The sequence below is a fragment of the Mesoplodon bidens genome (genome assembly GCF_964165515.1).
Source record: "Mesoplodon bidens genome assembly, chromosome: 6".
In the NCBI taxonomy this organism is placed as follows: domain Eukaryota; kingdom Metazoa; phylum Chordata; class Mammalia; order Artiodactyla; family Ziphiidae; genus Mesoplodon; species Mesoplodon bidens.
In genome coordinates this window covers 111856917-111876749 of record NC_138162.1, presented here as the reverse complement: position 1 = coordinate 111876749, position 19833 = coordinate 111856917, and the positions used below count along the sequence as shown (strand labels likewise).

At 48.3% G+C, this 19833-nt stretch overlaps 1 protein-coding gene across 1 annotated transcript in view; it reads right to left on the bottom strand.

Annotated features, from left to right (window-relative positions):
• The window catches only part of BLK (BLK proto-oncogene, Src family tyrosine kinase), a 59951-nt gene extending 42959 nt beyond the window's left edge, over positions 1–16992 (bottom strand). Inside the window, exon 1 of the mRNA XM_081237096.1 lies at positions 16893–16992. The gene's annotated coding sequence lies outside the window, so the exon portion shown is untranslated. The remainder of the gene's footprint in view (positions 1–16892) is intronic.
• Positions 16993–19833: the final 2841 nt, after the last annotated feature.

Below are 19833 nucleotides of genomic sequence, written 5' to 3'. Positions count from 1 at the left end.
CCATCCAAGTCCTGGAAAGGCTTCCAATGAGCCTCTGAACTTCCTGAGGTTACAGAGGGTTTAGCTACACTCTGCCAGTCTGAGAAATCAAGACCACATCCATCTTTATCCTTCCTGCCTTCCCTCCCCCCTCCCTTCTTCCCTCCCTCCACAGTTATGCAGTAAATTAAATACATGCCATTTCCTTTCTCTCCCACATCCATGGAGTTTTCTGAGTTTAGTTCCTGGGAAAATGGGAGAAGATGGAGAAGTACAAGACCTCCTAGAGTATCTGTCTCTCAGTAGACATTAATAAGTGTCTCCTGAGTGGACCAGGAAGACGCCTTGGGAGGTAAGGTTGATAGAGCAGCAGCTGCCTTCTGCTGCATCCCCCGGGCGAGGGAGGGCTCAGCCACACAGGTTACGAGAAGCCTCAGTGGGCTGTGTGGCCTGAAGTCATCCACTGTGGCGTTTGCCATTTTTTTTTTCTTTTTCACGGTGACCCTCGGTACGAACACACTGTACACCTGCCAGATGGAACATACCAAGGTGCACATGCGTGCCCCACGCCTTGAAACAAAGGCTCATGCAATATTATTTGCCCTTACTTCAAGCAATGCACTTGAGTATTTTCTATTCTACTGTATTTCCCTAAAATTTTTTTTAATTGGATAAAAGACAGATAACATGAAATTTACCATCTTAATTTTTAAGTGTAAAGTTCAGTAACAGGAGAAATATTCACATTGCTGGGCAACCAACCTCCAGAACTTTTTCATCTTGCAAAATTGAAACGTTATACCCATTAAAGAAAAACTCCCCATTTCCCCCTCTGCCAGTCCCTGGCAGCCACGGTTCTACTTTTGGTCTCTAAGAATTTGACTGCTCTAGGGACCTCATAGGAGTGGCACCATACAGGGTTTGTCCTTCTATGACTGGTTTATTTCATTTAGAATAACCTCCTCAAGGTTCATCCTTGTAGTGGCATGTGTTTGAATTTCCTTCTTTTTTAAGGCTAAATAATATTCCACGACATATATATGCAACAATTTATTTATCCACTCAACCATGCGGCTATTGTAAACAATGCCCCTATGGAAATAGTTATGCAAATATCTGAGACCCTGCTTTCTCTTCCCCTCTCAACGCCTCTCTGACTTTATCACGGCCCACGAATCACCTGTCTTCACTTCTGCTCCCTCAGCCTCGTTCTGCTGTCTTTGCAATCCCCACCTCCCAATCTGTTGACACTTCCTTTAAGATTCGGGGATGCCAGTTCTGGAGCCAACCACACAGTGTCAGCAGCAGCCGTAGCAGGGCCCAGCATGTGGACATGCCCTGGGACCCAGGCACACTCTGCTGGGGTTCAACACTAGAACAAATCCAGGTGGTGGGCAGGGATCCGGTAAATTGTGAGAGAGTATGAAAATATTCTATCTGGGACTTCCCTGGTGGGCCAGTGGTTAAGACTCCGTACTTCCACTGCAGGGGGCAAGCCTTCCATCCCTGGTTGGGGCACTAAGATCCCTCATGCCGCATGGCACGGCCAAAAAAAAAAGCAGAAAGAAAGTAAAAGAGAAAGAAAAAGAAAATATCCTACCAAGGGCAAAAAAAAAAAAAAGAAAAGAAAAAAATGAGAACTTTGCTTCAGTCTTTCTTGAATAATTAATTACTTATTTGGAAAGGCAATCATGCATTTCCCCCAGAAAACCTTGAAAGTGAATAATCTGGACTCATCTATAAGATGAGCAAAGGCAAAAAAGCCAAAAATACTTTTATGAAAGCAAGTTCCTGAATGATTTTATATTAAATAAGTTGAACTATATAACTTACTTACAATAGTGCCTTAACACATAGTAAGCACTCAATAAATGTCAGTTATTATTATACCATGGCTTGATAATATATTATTATACAGACCCTCAAACCATCAAGAAATACTTATACTGATTTATTGAGAAGCTTGTGTGATTTGGGGCAAGATTTTTAAATCTCACTGAGCCTCAGTTGCTTTATCTATAAAATGGGGCTAGGAATATGTTTCCTGCTTGCCTTAAAGGATCAAATGAAAATCATTTAAATAATCTGTAAACTTTAAAGTACCATACATAATAAAAATCTCTGTTAAGACCAAATAATAAAACCTAAAAATTTAGAACTGTCCATCTTCCAGACTATCCACATCCCTACTGGATAACTAATATGTCATCAGGTGGATTTCAGTGCAGTGTTTATTTTTATTTTTATTTTTTTCAGTGCAGTGTTTAGAGTGAAGTTTTTTTTTAACATCTTTATTAGAGTATAATTGCTTTACAATATTGTGTTAGTTTCTGCTTTATAACAAAGTGAATCAGCTGTATGTATACATATATCCCCATATCCCCTCCCTCTTGAGTTTCCCTCCCACCCCTCTAGGTGGTCACAAAGCACCGAGCTGATCTCCCTGTGCTATGCAGCTGCTTCCCACTAGCTATCTATTTTACATTTGGTAGTGTATATATGTCCATGCCACTCTCTCACTTCATCCCAGCTTAACCTTCCCCCTCCCCGTGTCCTCAATTCCATTCTCTATGTCTGCATCTTTATTCCTGTCCTGTCCCTAGGTTCTTCAGAACCTTTTTTTTTTGGATTCCATATATATGTGTTAGCATAGGGTATTTGTTTTTCTCTTTCTGACTTACCAAGTGAAGATTTTTACATGCTAACGATGATATTGATTAGACCACATTAAGAAATGATAATAAGTTCTGGAAAAGAGCTAAGGAAACACCCAACCTGATTTTCTCGGGTGTTGGTCCCTGGGTCTGATTGAAGAACTAGTCTTCATGCATGGCGTAGCCCATCCATCATCCTGGCACCCTGTTTCCATTACGTCATCCCCTCCTCTGGCCCACAGCACTTTTTTTTTTTTTTTTTTTGTGGTACGTGGGCCTCTCACCGTTGCGGCCTCTCCGGCTGCAGAGCACAGGCTCCGGACGCTCAGGCTCAGCAGCCATGGCTCACGGGCCCAGCTGCTCCACAGCATGTGGGATCTTCCCGGACCGGGGCACGAACCCGCGTCCCCTGCATCGGCAGGCGGACTCTCAACCACTGCGCCACCAGGGAAGCCCCCCACAGCACTTCTTACAGCACCAATCACAGTCCTTTGGGCCTTCTGTTTAATGCCTGCCTTCTAAATTAGACTTTGTGAATGTCTCAAGGGAAGGGGCTTTTTTTTTTTTCATCTTTGTATCTTCAGGACCCATCTTGGCACTTGGAACGTATTCTAATATGCCGTAGAGCTTTCTCTTCTTTTGAATAAATGAATCAATCAGAGAGAACCCAAATATAAGAAAATGCCTACTTATCCACTTCCCCCTAATATCCCGCTGCCATAAAGAGTAATCAGTTTAATTACCAGGACTATTATAAAAAGATGCCATTTATACCAAAAGCCAGTGGTATTCTAGGAACTGATTATCGATCCCTAGCCAATACTATGTGGTCAACAAGGCACATTGATCTAATGTTTAATATTGTATTACATCTAAGATGCCCAAAATAAAATAATTTACTCTTTTTTTATTGCATGATTATTTCCCATATTTCAGGAAGTCTTTCCCCTTTAAGGGCTGCCAATTTTCAGGAATAATAAGTGGTAAACTTAGCAGAGATTCCCAGAGGAAGCAAGGAGACCTGAGATTGAATTTTGCCCCATCTTCTTGCCTCCAGGTATGCATGCTTGTGTTTAAGGAGATTCAGGACAAGATTACTAAGAGAGAAAGGAAATCAAACACATTTAGGAAGCCAAGGTCACTTAAGGGTGCCAAATAGTTTGTTGTTACTAAAAACATCTGTTTGAAGAGAAGCGGCCCCTTGGTATTCAGGAAATCATGGGTTGAAGTCTCCCACCCGTGGGGTTGAACTGTTGGGTTTGGTCTCTTGGATTTCAAAGTTTCTTTGGCTCCTTAAGCCTTGAGTGACAACATTTCCGTGTGATAAACTCAGCTCATCTCCTATGGTTAATTAACCAACCACAAATATTTCTGTGTCAGTCCAACTCCCTGGAGAGAAATGCAAGGCCAAAACATTTCCTCTTGTTAAGAACCAAGGATGGCCATGATCATGGCAGAGCCTCTTATTTGAACACATTCGCAACTGGCTTTGGTTAAAGAAGTAAAAAGAGAAGTAACTCTCTTAACCATAAGGCACTTTAGCACAATGAGTACACACACGCAGAGCTGGCAGTGAGACAGCCTTGGGTTCAAATCCTAAGGCTCCCCAGATGGGGATTATATGGTCACTGTTCCACGCCTGGACTTCCTGTATGGAGACACAGATCTTTCGGATTCTTTTATTTCAACCCAAGACTCCCAAAAGGGGGTGGGAGGGAAGGAGAGAGAGAGAAAGAGAGGTCTGTTGTTTTTAAAAACATTTTGGGGGCTACAGCCTCCTTTGAGAATCTGACGAAACTACAGACACCTCCCCCCTGCAAACACACTTATGTGCATACATGTCCAATTGTGTGTTCATTTTCAGGACGCGTCTTCCCCCAAACCCTCACAACAATTCATGGACCTCTGATTAAGAATCTTGGTTTAGACTATGGGACAAATGAGGCCAAAGCCTTGGGTTTTGTTTCCTTATGAGTCATTTCATTTCACAGAGAGGAAAGTCTGTTTTCCGGCCAAAGACCACATCCCTAACCCTGGTCAGCGAATATAGTTGCTGACAACGAGGGAGCTAGATGAGAGGATGAAAACTCAGGCCACTATCACCATGGCTTCAAATGCAAGTCCAAATCCACCCCACTCCACCCCCAAATAAGCATTCCATCTCCCTATATAACTGTCGTTCCTCGGAAGGACTAGGAAAGAATACTCTTTGGCTGAGTGACGTAGTTCAGAATGACTTTGCAAGCTACATGTGATTTTGTTTTTAATCATAGCCATCTAGGATGTTAAAAAAAGGAAACTAAATGTCCAGTTTGAAATAGAGTTAACACAATGAAATATTATGCAGCTTCAAAAATGATCACTGTGGGGCTTCCCTGGTGGCGCAGTGGTTGAGAGTCCGCCTGCCGATGCAGGGGACACGGGTTCATGCCCCGGTCCGGGAGGATCCCGCATGCCGCGGAGCAGCTGGGCCCGTGAGCCATGGCTGCTGGGCCTGCGCGTCCGGAGCCTGTGCTCCACAACGGGAGAGGCCACAACAGTGAGAGACCTGCGTACCGCAAACAAACAAACAAACAAACAAAAAATGATCACTGTGAAGACATGTAGCCATGGGAAAGATGCTTATGTTAAGATGAAAAAAAGAAAGCAAGGAAAAAACCTCCAGAATCCAAAGGTCTCTGTCCCTTATGATTCCAGCAATGAGAAGTTGCATCGTATGAATGAAGACAAGCAAGTCTTGGGTAGAAATCAGAGGTTAGTGGAATTATTGATGGCTCATATCTATTTCCAAACATTTTTTGGTATTATATGATTCTTATAGTTTTAAAGAAAGGAGGTAAATGATAAATCTGTACAAAATCAGCCTATTCTTCCAAATGGCTGTGGCAGATCTCCTGCTTCTAAGTGGCCCAGCCCTTTCTATGGGTTCCCTGTGAGCAGGTGAAGAAGGAAGGTCCCCGGCGGACCTAGTCAGAGCTCCGCAGACCTCACGGAGCACAAAACCCCAGGCTGCACCTGGAAGAGCAGAGAGGGCACATCCTTATTCCTAGGCTTGGGTCCTCGTCATCCGAGTCTGGGCTGACAGGGAGACTGGTTCCTGCAAACAGCATGAGGAATTTCATGTCTAAATGTACGTGACCTTCTGCTTTTTAAGATTCCCCCCGTCCACAAGCAGAGTCAAAAGTAAAGGACACACCCAGCAGACAGACCACTCCCCTGCCAAGCTGGAAATAGACACAGGGTCCCCGCAGGGTCCGCATGGGCCCTGGGAGTTTAGCTACTCTCACAACAGCCACCAAGAGAAAATTGCCAAGGATCTTCCTGCAGTGCAACCAGCTGGGGGGCAGTGCGGGGTGGCAGCAGGTTCATCAATAAGGACTTGACCTTCTTAAGGTCACGGTCAGCACACTAGTCATTAGCATGGAGGCGCCACAGCCCAGCTCTGACCTCAGGCCTGGCTCACGTCCCTCAGGCGAGCTCCTAACCGCCTCCCTCTCATCTCTGCAGCCCTGCAGCTGGGGGGTCGTGAACAGCGACAGCCGCCATCACTGCATCCTGCAAGTGTGGCTTTTCCTTCCCAAAGCGCTCAGCACATGCAGGGCTGCCCTCCTTCTGCAGCTCCTCCACCAAGGCTCTGCTGGCCCCTAAAGAGATGAGTGGCTACCTCGTCTGATGGCCCCGAAGCCCGTGGCAGGACCTGGGTGACAGCCCCGTCACAGACAGATCAGACAGGGGTGGGCACAGTGGGTGCACATCTGACCTCACAGAGACTCTTGTTTCTGCGTCCTCGGGGCCTCGCGTGAGTCTGGCTTAGCGCACGTGGATGTAGATGCCAGGATGTGGCTGCCAGGATGTGGCACCCTGACAGCCTTGACCCGGGGCAGAGGCTGGAATAAAACATCCCAGCAGCGGCCTGCGTGGACTGAGGAGGAGCATCAGGCCTCAAAGGCCTGATTCCCTTGAGCTCCCCACCCCCAAACTTGGACCCAACCCTGGAGAAAGGGGGAGGGTGCTGAGCTCCCTGGGGGTTTTCCCACGACCCAGCAGAAGCAAAGATGCTCAGACTAGATGTTCTGTTTTTGCACACTGAGTGTGGCTGAGACTCATACCCTCCCACGTGGGTCCACTCTCTGTCCTGACCCCCCTGAGCCCACCAGACGTCCTTCCAGAAGCAGCAACGCCTTCATCATCAACGTGCTCGACCCTTGCTGCTACCGTCTGTGAAGCTGGTGTCCTTGTCAACAATTTCAAAGTTTCCCCTTAGCGTCATTGTTCTCACAAGCAGGACATTCTTCTTCTTCTTTATTTGGGGCGGGGGGATCTCGGGAAAGTAAAAGAGAATAAAGCAAGGAAACAAACTCAGCGCTGCGCTGTCCTCCCCTTAGGCTGGCAAGCGCAGCATGGGAAAGCTTCAAGGCAGTCTTAAGGCCAGACAGACAGAAGTGAAGAGTGATGAGGTCCAGCCCGAGGGCCAGGCGTCACCGATGATCTGTGTGACCTCATGAATGTACTCTGCTCTCTGGGTGTGTGGCTGGGAGTTGGCGATACAACGGGGGTGTGTAAACGGGACCTGGGATGGAGACCGTGCCACCCAGCTTGAAGCCCAAAGCCCTTTCTCTTAAGCTCCCTGCTGGGCTCCATGGAGGGAGCCTCCAGCCAGGCCCGGGCAGAGGGGAACGGCCATAAGAAGTTCACGAGATTTTAGAGCTGGACCTTCAAGGATCCACAGGATCTCTCCCTGGGGAGATGGGCATTTCAGGCAAAGTAGAGGATTTGGCAAAAGCTCTGAGTCGTGATGGGCACAGGGAGCCCCCAGGGACAGGACCCCTGGGCCCAGTGAGCCTGGAGGTGGATACCGGGAGAGGAACTGGGGAAGGAGACCCAGCCTGTCTGGTCTCTGTTCTCAGGCATCGAGGAGTCAACAGAGGTTTTACCCTGACTGGTGACAGGGCCACATTTGACCTTTAGAAAGACCTCACCGGCCACATGCAGGATGGACTGGCATGGAAGAGACTGGAAGCAGACAGATGAGCTCCCAGGATGTGCAATCATCCAGGCTGGAGTAGTGGGGACCTGAGCTAAAACGATGGAGACGTGGGGGCGCATCTGAGAAAGGAGAAGTCAGTGTGATCACAGTGCTGCACTCACACAGGGAAGCCTGGGGGAACTCCAGCCGTCCTCTGCCTTTGCTACGACTCCTGCTTCCCCTGCACTTTGGGGCTCCTTTGTAGGAACAGAGTCTCCTCCTGGAGAGGCCAGGGGAGCTGGCCACCTTAGCAGGAGATGGGAGGAAGGGCTGGCAGGGCACCCAGGGATTTCAGACCCGGCCTCTCCTGCGGAGTGTGGAGTCAGGCCAGGGAACACCAGCCCCCAAGGATGGGCGGGCCTGGCACCTCCATCCTCCCCTCTGACCTGCCCACAGCCCCAGTCCCAGCCCCGTGCTCCCACAAACACGCCGGGCCCGGCTCTGGGTGGGGGAGTGGTGGTGGGTGCTCTCGGTCCTCCCAAGACCCACTCCGAGCAGAAGAAGACATGTGTTGCCATTTGATGACAGAAAACATTGTGCGGTAGAAAGTGTGAAGCAGGAGAAGGACTTTGGGGAGGAGGTGCTCCAGCGACTAGATTTCTCCAGAATGGATGAGGCCTGGAGATCTCTTTATGGGGCAGAGTGGATTCATTCACTTTTGTTGCAAATGCAATTTGTTGTGCTGGGTGGTTTCTTGGTGTTGTTGACAAGTGTGTGTGTGTGTGTGTGTCCATGTGTACGTATGAGCCGGTGTGTCTCTGTGTGTGCTTGTGTGTCTGTGTGTGCGTGTGTGTATGTGAGCACATCTACATCAACAAGCCCCTTGCCTGCAACAGATTTTCTTTTTCGTCTTTCTAGTATAAAATTCTTAAAACAGGGTCCAAAAAGGACTACCCCACCGAACACTGCGTGCCGGCAGGTTCCAGCCTTCTGAGGGTAAAACCTCAAGGGGTCCTGTCTCAGGGGTGGGAGATGGGGCACATTCCTCAGTCACAGGGCCCCATGGAGCAGCAATCACCACATTGGAAACACCTTTTGAGCACCTGCTCAGGGGAGATTGGCTAGTGGCCCCTCCCACCTGCAATGAACTGCAAGTATTTAACCACGAGAATTCATCAAAGACCTTAAATATACAACTTCTGACCACACTATACACCCGGACAAAACCAGCTCCTGAGGCCCGTGTTTTGTTTTTTTTTTTTTGCGGTACGCGGGCCTCTCACTGCTGTGGCCTCTCCCGTTGCGGAGCACAGGCTCCGGACGCGCAGGCTCAGCGGCCATGGCTCACGGGCCCAGCCGCTCCGCGGCACGTGGGATCTTCCCGGACCGGGGAACGAACCCGTGTCCCCTGCATCGGCAGGCGGACTCTCAACCACTGCGCCACCAGGGAAGCCCCTGAGGCCCGTGTTTCTCTCCAGTCCTTCTGACACCTTTCCCTTCCCTTCATTGTCAAGGGCCTTTCCGATCAACAGGACGAGAAGGACCACACGTGGTGACGGTGACTCTTTCACAGGCAGGCAGCCTCCGCGGCAGTTCTGATGGCACACAAACAGACGGGAGGAGGGCAGGGTGCACATCACGAGAGAGTGGCTTTCTGTGCAGGCTGCAAGTAGAGGTTCCATGCGTCAGGATGAATGTGGCGGAGCCATTTGCATGGATGCAGCAAATGCCGAGTTGCACCCACCTCGGTCCACCTGCGCGTCCTTCAAGGGCCCTCGAGGAGAAAGGTGTTAAACCTGCCCGACGCCACCAAAGTGTGAGCTTCCTATGAGCACTCTTGTGCAAGCAAATGAGATCCTCCTAAAGACCAGAAGGAGGGAGACAGTCACAGGGCCTGTCCACTCGGCTCTGGGCCAGGAGCCTCTCTGGGGGTGTTATTTTCGCTTCCCGTTTGCGAGTTCTCAGAGGGCACTTGTCTTGGTGACAATGTGGTGTGGAGGACCCTGGGAAGCTCCACCTGACCAGGAGGGGAGGGTGGGAGCGGGCGCCTCTCACTGGTTGCCCAGGTGAGAGCAGCCTCAGCGGGGGTCAGGCCGCGGCAGAAACATGGGCTCGCTGAGCCCCATCCCTCCTCCGCACCTGTGACAGGGCCACCGGGCCCGGTTGTCAGGGGCGACATCTGCAATCTCAACCTTGACGGCTGGGAGCCACAGCACTGTGTCCTGCACTGAGCCCCGGTCACCTCTAGGAAGTGTCTCCGCCCACACTTCTAGGTGACACGAGTGGCAAAGGCCTCCCCTGCGGGGGCCACCTTGCCTCATTCTTGAAGCAGGTCCCAGGAGTACACGGAAAAGCCGCCTTCTCCCCTTGGAAGTCAAACAGAAGCCAATCCTTCCCGTGCCAGCAGCCCCAAACCTTCCTGATTTGATGAAATCTGATGAAAGCTATAAACGATCTTTGCTCAAGACCTGTCCATTCCACAAAAGCTTGCATGCAAATTCAGGGAGGTCATAGGCTCCAAGAAACTCAGCAGGGGTCCATGATCCCCAAGACTTGGGTCGCCAGCTGCAGCAACAGGTGCAGAGACACGCCTGCTGTGGGGAGAGGGTCTCCATCCAGGGCCCTGCACCCCTCCTTTTTCCCTGCCACCAAGCACACAGCAGGACCACCGGATCCGTGAGCGTCTTCTGCCAGGCTTGGGACTCAGGAGAGCCCAGGAGGCAGGTTAGTCTCTACTTGGCCCTGCTCAGCAAAGCCCAGATACAGACAAGGCGCAGATCTGTACTTTGGCACTGAGATATTATGCCTCTCAGGCAGCCATGTGCTGGAGCCAGCTCACGCTGGTTTGTAAGAGCCAATTGTTAAATTTGGGGGGTATTTGTGAGCTGTTTGTTAAGTACATTGTTATTCAAAATTAAAATGTACAAGATTAAAATTACATAAAATATAATTAAATGACCTTAAAAACGGAGGTAATACACACTCAAACCTCATCACTCCCTAGATATTTTACTCTTGTCTCTGCTTCTGAAGTTACTTCTATCAGTTGTGTCTGTAGGGTGGACACAGTATAACAGTGTGCTGCTTTGCCTCTTTCCAGCTTCCCAGCTTCATGTTCAGCCAAGTCATGTTGGCGGCTTGAAATCAGCTATGGCAAGAGTGTTTACACCACAGGAATAGGCAAGGGCTATACATCTGGGGTTGATCTGTTGCGCTGATTTTCCCAACTTAAGACAGTGATGGAGAAAATGTTGATAATGTTGATTTCATTTAAAAATATTTGTAGCTGTGAATAGCACCCCCCAAAATGGGGAAAATGTTTAAAGTAATAAAAAACGATTTTCCAATTTAGTAAAGAAGTGGGTCACCACACAGACTAACAAGTGCAGTTCCGACACGTCTTTGTGGTTTCAGTCTGATGTTACTTCTTGGCATAAATGAAAATATCAGTGAAGTTCATGTGCATCGATGGCAACCATAGCTTGACTTTGGATACGAGGGTTTGGCAAAAGTCCACAAGAGCATTCTATGGAGAATCAATGGGCTCTATGGTATTTATAAGAAAGGGTATTGTACATATTAATGTTTGTAAATTATGCATCATACATCCTTCATACAAGTAAAACTGATGATTAACTTATATGTGTGAATGTGTATGTTTGCTTCCCGGAAAGCTGGTGGTTAAGCATGTGCCAGCACATACCTGCTGTCAGTCCTGAAGACGCCTATCTTAACCTGACACATCCCTGACGGCACTGACAGGTGCCAGTGAGTCTGCCAGACTGACCGACAGACAGACAGACGGACACCACAAAATAGAAATGGCTCTATCTCATTAGGAAAAGGAGACTTCAGCCTTTCCCATAAAGCCGCCCAAATAAAATCATAAAATGGCTTATTACTTTTGGTCCTATCTTCAAATGCAATACTTTTTTATGTTTATTTTTTAATATTTATTTATTTTATTTTGCTGTGCCGGGTCTTAGTTGCGGCACGTGGGATCTTTGTTGCTGTGTTCGGGATCTTCGTTGCAGCATGTGGGATCTTTGGTTGCGGCACGTAGACTTTTAATTGGGGCATGCATGTGGGACCTAGTTCCCCGACCAGGGATTAAACCCGGGCCCCCTGCATTGGGAGCATGGAGTCTTAACCACTGGACCACCAGGGAAGTCCCCAAGTGCAATACTTTTTTTTAAAAAATGAATTTATTTTTTAAAAGTCCCATTTACTTTAGAAATGGTAGGAATAAAAAGAATCTTACCATGAAATAATTTTATATAATCTCTGTAACAATAGAGGCTAGAATAACTGTAAAAGCAGACAGTTGAAACAGGCTATTTGTCTAACTATAATAGACTCACAGCTGGATGTCTCACAATAGGTTGGCCCTCTTGGTAAAAAAATAAAGACATGGTCTATGCTTTGTACACAGAAAGGGAGCTAATTCTTATTGAGTACCCTCACCATGCATCAAGCTCTTTCCAAAACACTGCCCTGTTTTTGTTTACTTATTTATTCATTTCCTGATTTTTCCAAAAAGATTTGGGGCCACTTATAAAAATAAATATGAAATAACAGGAGAGAAAAATAGACAAAGAAATCAGACCAAAGGGTAAGTTAGGGCAGGAAAGCAAATTTGACAGTAAGGCAGGTACAGAGAAATACAGACCCTGAGATGGGGCTCCCCAACTGCTAATATGGTTAGATGGAAATTTGGCTCTAAGTGTCCTGGAGTCTGAAGCAGCAGGTGGGAAATGACCCGTTGGAAGAGTTGGTGTCTGCTGCTCGGGCAAAGAGCGCGTCTCCCGGGTCTGGAGTCTGAGAGTAATTCTCCCGAGGCTCCTTTTAGGGTGGTGCTGAGTGCAGTGGTGGGCGGCGGTCTCAACAGCATTGCAGCAACGATGCCGCAGTGAAGGGCCTGCCTTGTTTCTTACAGGAGCCTTTAGTATGAGCCGAGCACAGTGTGTCCTTGCCAAGCTGGGTGTATGGCCTGATTCAGGAATGTGGTTCCCTGAACAGCCCAGGCACTGAGATCCAGACACACAGCTCTCAGCTCAATAAGCTCGACACAGGGGGAGCACCCAAGGTACCTAGATTCATGTTTCTCAATCTTATTAAACCCATTTCCTCTTTTGAGAAACCAAATCACACTCTCCCTTTTCAAGATTTCAAGATAAATGTTGTGCATACAAATAAACCTAAGAAGTTACAAATGTGAAATGTGCCTTTTCAAACTACAAGGACTCCTCTTACACGGAGAATTGATTCTTCCATGAAGCATTGAATAGAATCTAGATGGAAATACTGTGTACCCCTCAGCTTCAATTCACCAAAGAATTAGGGCTTTGGAGTTTAATTCTTATAACACTGTGATGTGCTATTATCAACAAATAAAGAAATGAGACTTAAGGGTATAAGTCCCCTACTGAGATAGGTGAGGCTGCTAGTATAGTGTGAGGTCAAACAATTGTTATTTCAGGAAGACATTTGGTGACATGCCAGGAAGTGGCAGGACTGAACCTTGAACTTGGGCCCTCCATTCCACAAGCCCAGGCATCTAACCTCTCAGCTATAGGACCTCTCAGCCACGGCTGCTTTGTCTCTCTCCTATGCCCAAGTCCCTTCCCCTGCCTTGTACGTACAGCACGCTGAGATAAAATTAAATTATCCTTCCTAACCATCGGACTTGGTGAGTCCAAATATTCTGGGGTGGACAGATCCTTTTGGGAATCTGATGAAAGCCATAAATGCTCTTTGCAGAAGAATGCACACTTCCACAAAGTTCAGGGAGCTCACAGGTCCCGTGAAACTTAAGAGGGGTCTGTGGTCTCGAGGTCAGAACTCCTGACTTAATCCATTAAACACAAAGCATCTCATATCCGTGCAGACATGTGAATATATTCGACCATCCCCTGCACCTGAGCGATCCTGAGAGGGTGAGCCTCTTTAAATTCTGTACCCTCGGAGCCCCACTTGCCTCACTCTGGTCCTGGCGCAGCAGCCCAGGTAACAAGGTGTGCAAAGAGGCCAGCAGAGAGTGGCCTTGACAGGGCACCGGAGATAACCTCTTTCTACCCCCATGGTTTTAGGAAGCATCAGGCCTTTGGCGAGGGGGCACGCACAAGCCACCCAGGGGCCCGTGGGGAGCTGAGGGGCCATGGCCGAGCCTCCATGCTCCAGTCATCTTGTTCAATTTAGTTCTCACTTCTGTACCTGGAGCTGGGTGCAACTGTTCCCCCTTTACAGAGAGCTAGGTCATTTGCTCAGCCCTCTCAGATCCCCCATAAGTGGCAGAGCCAGGTCCCAGTGCAGGATTGGCTGGCCCCAAGGTCCAGCACCTTCCTCTGGTCCACTCTGCCTTGCAGGAGCAGAACATGCTGAAGACCTAGTGACACCCCCTCTCCTTCTGCAAGGGCCCCCGTTAAAGCCCCGGTGTGGCCATGGCCCCTGAGTCCACTGTGACTAAGGGTGATCGTGAAATCTCACATGCTTTTCCTCCTTCCAGCTTTCTTCCTCATGTCTTAAGCTTATTTGCGTTCAAGAATGTGTCCTTGTTTCTCTCCGTCAAGAACCACTCCACAGGGAATCCACCTTGTGCTAGGAGGCACTGTTCTGGGTGCTGGGACCCAGAGGGAAGGGAGGAAGGGCCTGGTCCCTGTCCTGGAGGAGCCCAGGTCCAGAGGGACAGCAGACCAGCAAGCAAATGGCCCTAAGCATGTGCTGGAGGCCATGGGGACACAGGGATGGGTTTGGGCACTGGTGACAGAAGAGAAGACATTGGTTCTGATCCTGAGAATCAGGACAAGCAGGACTTGCCTGGATGAGGAAGGGTGGGGGGTGGCCCAGCAGGAGCGTGGACCTGTGGAGGGGGTCCAGAGCAGCGAGGGAGCAGGGGATATGGCAGGGAAGGGACTGTAGGCCCAGTGGTAACCTCCGCGCTTTCATTTTGATCTTCATCTAAGTGATGTGATTTTCATCTAAACTCTATCACCCCACAGCTTCATAATTCTTTCTTCTTTCTCAACTGCTTCCGCAGCGTTTCTCTAATCTGGCTGAGATATCACCTTCGAACAAGGGCACACCTGCTCTGCCAGGCCTGTGGGGTGTGCGTGCGTGTGTGTGTGCGCGTGTGTGTGTATGTTTGTGTGTGTGTGTTGGGGAGGTCAGGCTTCTCTGTCTCCCTGGTACCTTTCCAAACACCTGCCCCTTACAAGCAAGGGTGCCGCCCCTGGTGGTCACATCTGGATGCTGCAGACTCTAGGGCAGTGCAGGGGCTGGCACTTCAAGAGTCCCAGTTAGGCTCTGCATCCCTCTGGAGATGCTCCGCTCACGGGAGAACGTCGGCCAGCACAGCTCACTGCTGCTTGGCTGACCACAGATTCCGTGGGGATGGCTGAGCTCAGGATGGCAGAGTTCATCGGGTGTTCCATGCCAGGTCTGGGCCCTCCCTGGCCTCCACGCTCGGCCTCCTACTTCCTCACTGGTGAGGGGCCAGTTGTGGGTAGCTAGGCATGTGCTGGGGGCCCAGAAGCCTGAACCAGCACAGTGAGCTCTGCTAGGAGACAGAGGTGGGGTATCGGCCCTAAGTCCCCTGACACAGAGTGAGGGCTCAAAAGATGCGTGCTGCATGAAAAAGTAAATGAATCATGAGAAATACCATGAAGAGAGGGAAATAAGGGGCTTTCTGGGAATAAGGTGAGGAGCTGGGAGAGAGGATAGTAAAAAATGCAAGAGGCTTGCTGGGTTCCAGAATGCTCAAAGAGAAGGTGGGACCCCTGGGCCATGGAAGCCAGTTTTCCTAAGCATGCTCAGGTTTTGACCATCTCTGCTCCAAGGAGGGATAAGCATAGTTTTGTTTTGTTTTGTTTTTTTAGCTTTTTACTTTGGAATAATTTTAGGTTTACAGAAAAATTACAAAGAGAAGATAGAGACTTCCCATACATCCTTCACCCAGCTTCCCCTAATGTTGGCTTCTTTCCTAACCATGGTACATTTGCCAGAACTAAGAAAGGCACATCAGTACAATGATAGTCATTAAACTCCAGACTTTATTTAGACTTCACCTATTTTTCACTAATGACTTTGAGGTTGTTGTTGTCCCAGAATCCAGTCCAGCCCGGATATGAATTCTGGATTTAGTTGTCATGTCTCCTTCTTCTCCCCTGATGTGTGACAGTTTCCCCATCTTCACTCATTTGTCATGACCTTGACAATCTAGAAGGTCAAATAGTCTGTAGACTATCCCTCAGTTTGGGTTTGTCTGATGTTTTCTTATGACTAGACTGGGATCATGGGTTTGGGGGAAGAATAGCACACAGGTGAAGTACTTTTCTCCTTGCAGACAAAGTTACACAATAAATACAATATGACTTATCCCTGGAGATGTTAACCTTGACTTTGTGGCCAGGATTCTCCACTATAGTGTTACCGTTTTTCGCTTTCCATACACTCTACTAAGTCCAGTTCTCACTTAAGCTGAGGGGAATCGAGCTCCCTTCTGGGAGGGAGGAGTATCAACATATTTATATGGAATTCTCTATAACTATGGAAACACGGTGATAACTCTTTAGTTCATTGGTAATGTGGGCAGTTGAGGCTAAACACAGTGGTAAACGCAGTTAGGAAATGACTAGAAAAGTTGTCAAAATCCTAGAATTTTTAAAATCCTTTCAAAATATGTTGTCAACTGTTTTTTCCTGTTCACAGTTGGCCAAATAGATCTCTTAGCCCAAAAGGCCATCGTTAAACCTATTCCATCACGCTACCCCCAAATGTCTGAAAAATGGAAAACCTTGTTTAAAAAAAACAAACAAACCCAAAATGAAACAAAGGCAACAGCCAATCATCGACCTTGAGCCAGACACTCCCATGCATCACCGCTGGCCTCCATCAGCTCTGCACCATGGTACCTTTACTCTCGCTTATAGGGAGGCCCTTGCCTGGAGCCCACAGCTGCCGTGAGTGCCCACGCATCTCGCCACCACCCGGCCCAGCCTCCTCCTGTCTTTCCTCTGTGGCACATTCACCACCTTTTCCAGCTTAGAAAGCCTGAGAAGCAGAATCTACCCTGGATGGATGAACTTTTATAAATCAAAAAACTCTCTAAAGCAGAAATGAACAAACAACAGGGCAATCTGTTCATAGCTGTGGCTCGGATCCTAAGAACGTCTTCTCTCTCCGCCCATAAACCCCATAGCGATGTTCCTGCCCGGTCTCCCACCCACAGGCCTCCGGGCACTGTTGGCACCCTTTGAGGAAATGAGATGGTCGGGAAGGCAGAAGATGCCTCTTACCTTGGCAGTGCTCAGCGGCCCGTCACCATAGCTCTTCAGATCCCCGCGCCTTGTGGGGCAGTGTCCTTCCAGCTACAGCCAGCAGCTCGGAAGCAATCCCAAAACAGGAGCCCATCCCAGGTGTCTCAATCAGTTCACTAGCTCGTAGCTTCCTGCTGACGATGGCAATCACCCGGCCGAGGTGGCAGGCTCCCCGGTCTGTGGTCACAGCTGCCCCCAAGGAGCCCCGCCCCTCCCGCCAAGCCCTTCAAAAGCTTCCGTGGGCTCACTGGGTCCAGGAAAAGCCTGCGAGGAAGCACCACAAGCAGCTGGTCTTTCTCTGGGCCTGGGCCACATAGGTAACAATGCCCCTCGGCCACTGGGAAATTTTCTCATGGGGTATTGATTTAACAACACAGATGTTGTTTTTCCTGCAGCAAGCCTGGCAGAGTTAGTAACCTCCAAGCTAACTCGGCAAGGTATTTCGCTCTGCTTTGCAGCGTTTGTCTTCAAGGCAAGAAGGAGCTTGGGCTCTGCTGCCTTGTGCCATCTGGGAGGACAGGGTGGCCATTCTCCCAGGCTTGCTGGTTTTTTCTTGTCTTCCAGATAGTCCTGACGATACCTAGCCCATGGGATACTAAGAGCACAAATGACAGAATGAGTGAGAGGCGGCACAGAATCAGCTAATTCCCTTGTTTCTGGCACCCTAGCCAGTCCTTGATTTTGATCTCAGAGCCTCTTCAATTGTGCTATTTCACTCAGCTATGAAAACTCAGAGGAGAATGATGCAGGTGATGGGGAAGGACCCTCACACCTAGAGTGGTGAGGTGCTGTCCTGTGCCACACCGGCGGAGGGACCGATGGGACCGAGAAGACTGCTGAGATGACCTCTGGAGACCTGCTGGTCCAGCCAGACATGGGGAGCCACTGGTCACCTGCTTTCTGATGCACAGACAAAAAGGAGCCAATGGGTGGCTTCCTCTCCTGCCTTTATGTCTGGGAACCTCAGTGAGGGTGCGGCAGGGATCGAATTTAGACAGGTCTGCTTCTACTCCTGTCCTGGGACTACAGTCCAGAATTTCAGTTTCCTTATGGAGTTTCTCTCCTTGGATTTTAGGACTAAGACAATAATTCTCTGTGAGTTCCTGGTAGGAAAGAGCTTTTTGACAGATGTTCATGGCATCAGCAGCAGCGACATGGAGTTCGTGGGCTCTAAGGCTCCTTGGAAACAGACTGCTTCATTTCTCCCAAAAGGTTTTTTGTGAGAATAAATGGATTAATGTATTAAAAGTCTCTATTACAGTACTTAGCACGTAGTGAACTCCAAATAACTGGTAGCTGATGTGAATATGCCTAATCTAAGTCCCAAATCTGATCTTTTAAAAAAACTGCTTTGTCTTCTTCCATCCTTGAGAGCAAAGGGTCCAGAACAGGTCCCAGAACCAGTTGTGCTCAGTGAATCATAGGTGTTATTATTTTTGTATTCACTTCCTGACACCTGAGAGTTGGACCTAAACATTTAAACACAAGTTCAAGGACTCCCAAGCTTATGATTTAAAAGTTACTATTTGAGATGAGATGATTCAGTCTTGTTATTTCAATTCAGTTGACACAACAAACTTTGGTGACTGTTCGCTCTAAGCACACACCAGAGGCTGGGGATACAGATATAATAGACACAGCTCTCCTCTGAGGGACTCAGTCTAAGGAGCCTGGGAAGGGGTCTGGTAGACAGACAAGTATCATGGGATGTGGTAAGTGCAGCCATAGACGCCTCAACAAGGCACAGTATTAGAACAGAGGCAGGAACAATAACTCCATCAGGGATTATTGGGGGATGTTACCAAGGAGATGGCTTTGAACATGGTTTATCACTAAGGATCCTGCAGATTCTCAGAGGCAGACACCTGGGTTGAGTCTTTTACTAACCAAGGGTCCAGTGATGCTGCTTGAATTACATCTAATTCTTTTTTTAATCTGTGGGGTTTGAATCTGTGGATTTTGAAGAACTTTTATATACTTGGACCCAAAGATACAGAGAATACAGCAGGGAGCAGGAAATCTACCTTTCTAAAGAGAAAATCCATTTTCTCAAACTCCGACTGATCTATTCAAGGTTAGGGTGAGAGGGGATGTGAGACGTTTGCAGGGAAGGGAGTTCAGGTAAGCTGGTTTTTACATGATCTGGGGAAAAAAAACCTTCACCTTCCTGTCCACGCCTAACAGACAGGGGTCGGAAAAAAACCCGAAAATGTATTCCAGCAGCCACTCAGAAAAGAACAAGGAAATGACCTTGCTCTTGAGTTTCAGTTGTCTAAGCAGAAGTGAAAGTTACTTTCTGCCACTTTCACCCTGACAGAGTCATAGAATCCATGAAAAAGGCAGGGGGAGGTAGGGGGCAAGGCAAGGCAGAAGACAGACAGCAGCAAGATGTGTTAGGTGAGGCTAGGGGTGTCCTTAGCAGAAACTTTTGTTAGAGAACCCTGGAGAGCGCTCCCAGGGCTGCGCTGAGATTACACCCCAGCTGTGAAACCCCCAGCTCGGTGTTCAGCCTCGCTGGCTCCCCCATTTATTTTTGCACATTTAAAGTGACTTATGCAAAATTCGGAGCTATCCTTCTACGTGTTTGCACCAGCCTTCTGACATCAGTACATTTCTGAAAAAATCAAAAGCTGTGGGCAAGAGAATATTTGAAAGGAAGAAACATTGAAATAATCCAGTCCAAGATTTACTTAGGAATGGTGGTATGAGAAGCTGGTCAATTTCCCCCTGAAAAAAACAAGTATAAGAACCAGATAAAGTTGTTAAAACCAACCAGTTAAAGGCACTGGAACGTGACCAAAGGCAGAACAACCAATTGAGAAGTGTTTAATCTTGAAAAACTGCCCTTGCGTCAGAACGGCCATGAGTCTGTGGTCTTCCTGTTTGGAGCTTCTATCCCTCGCTCCCATGCCTTAGCTTG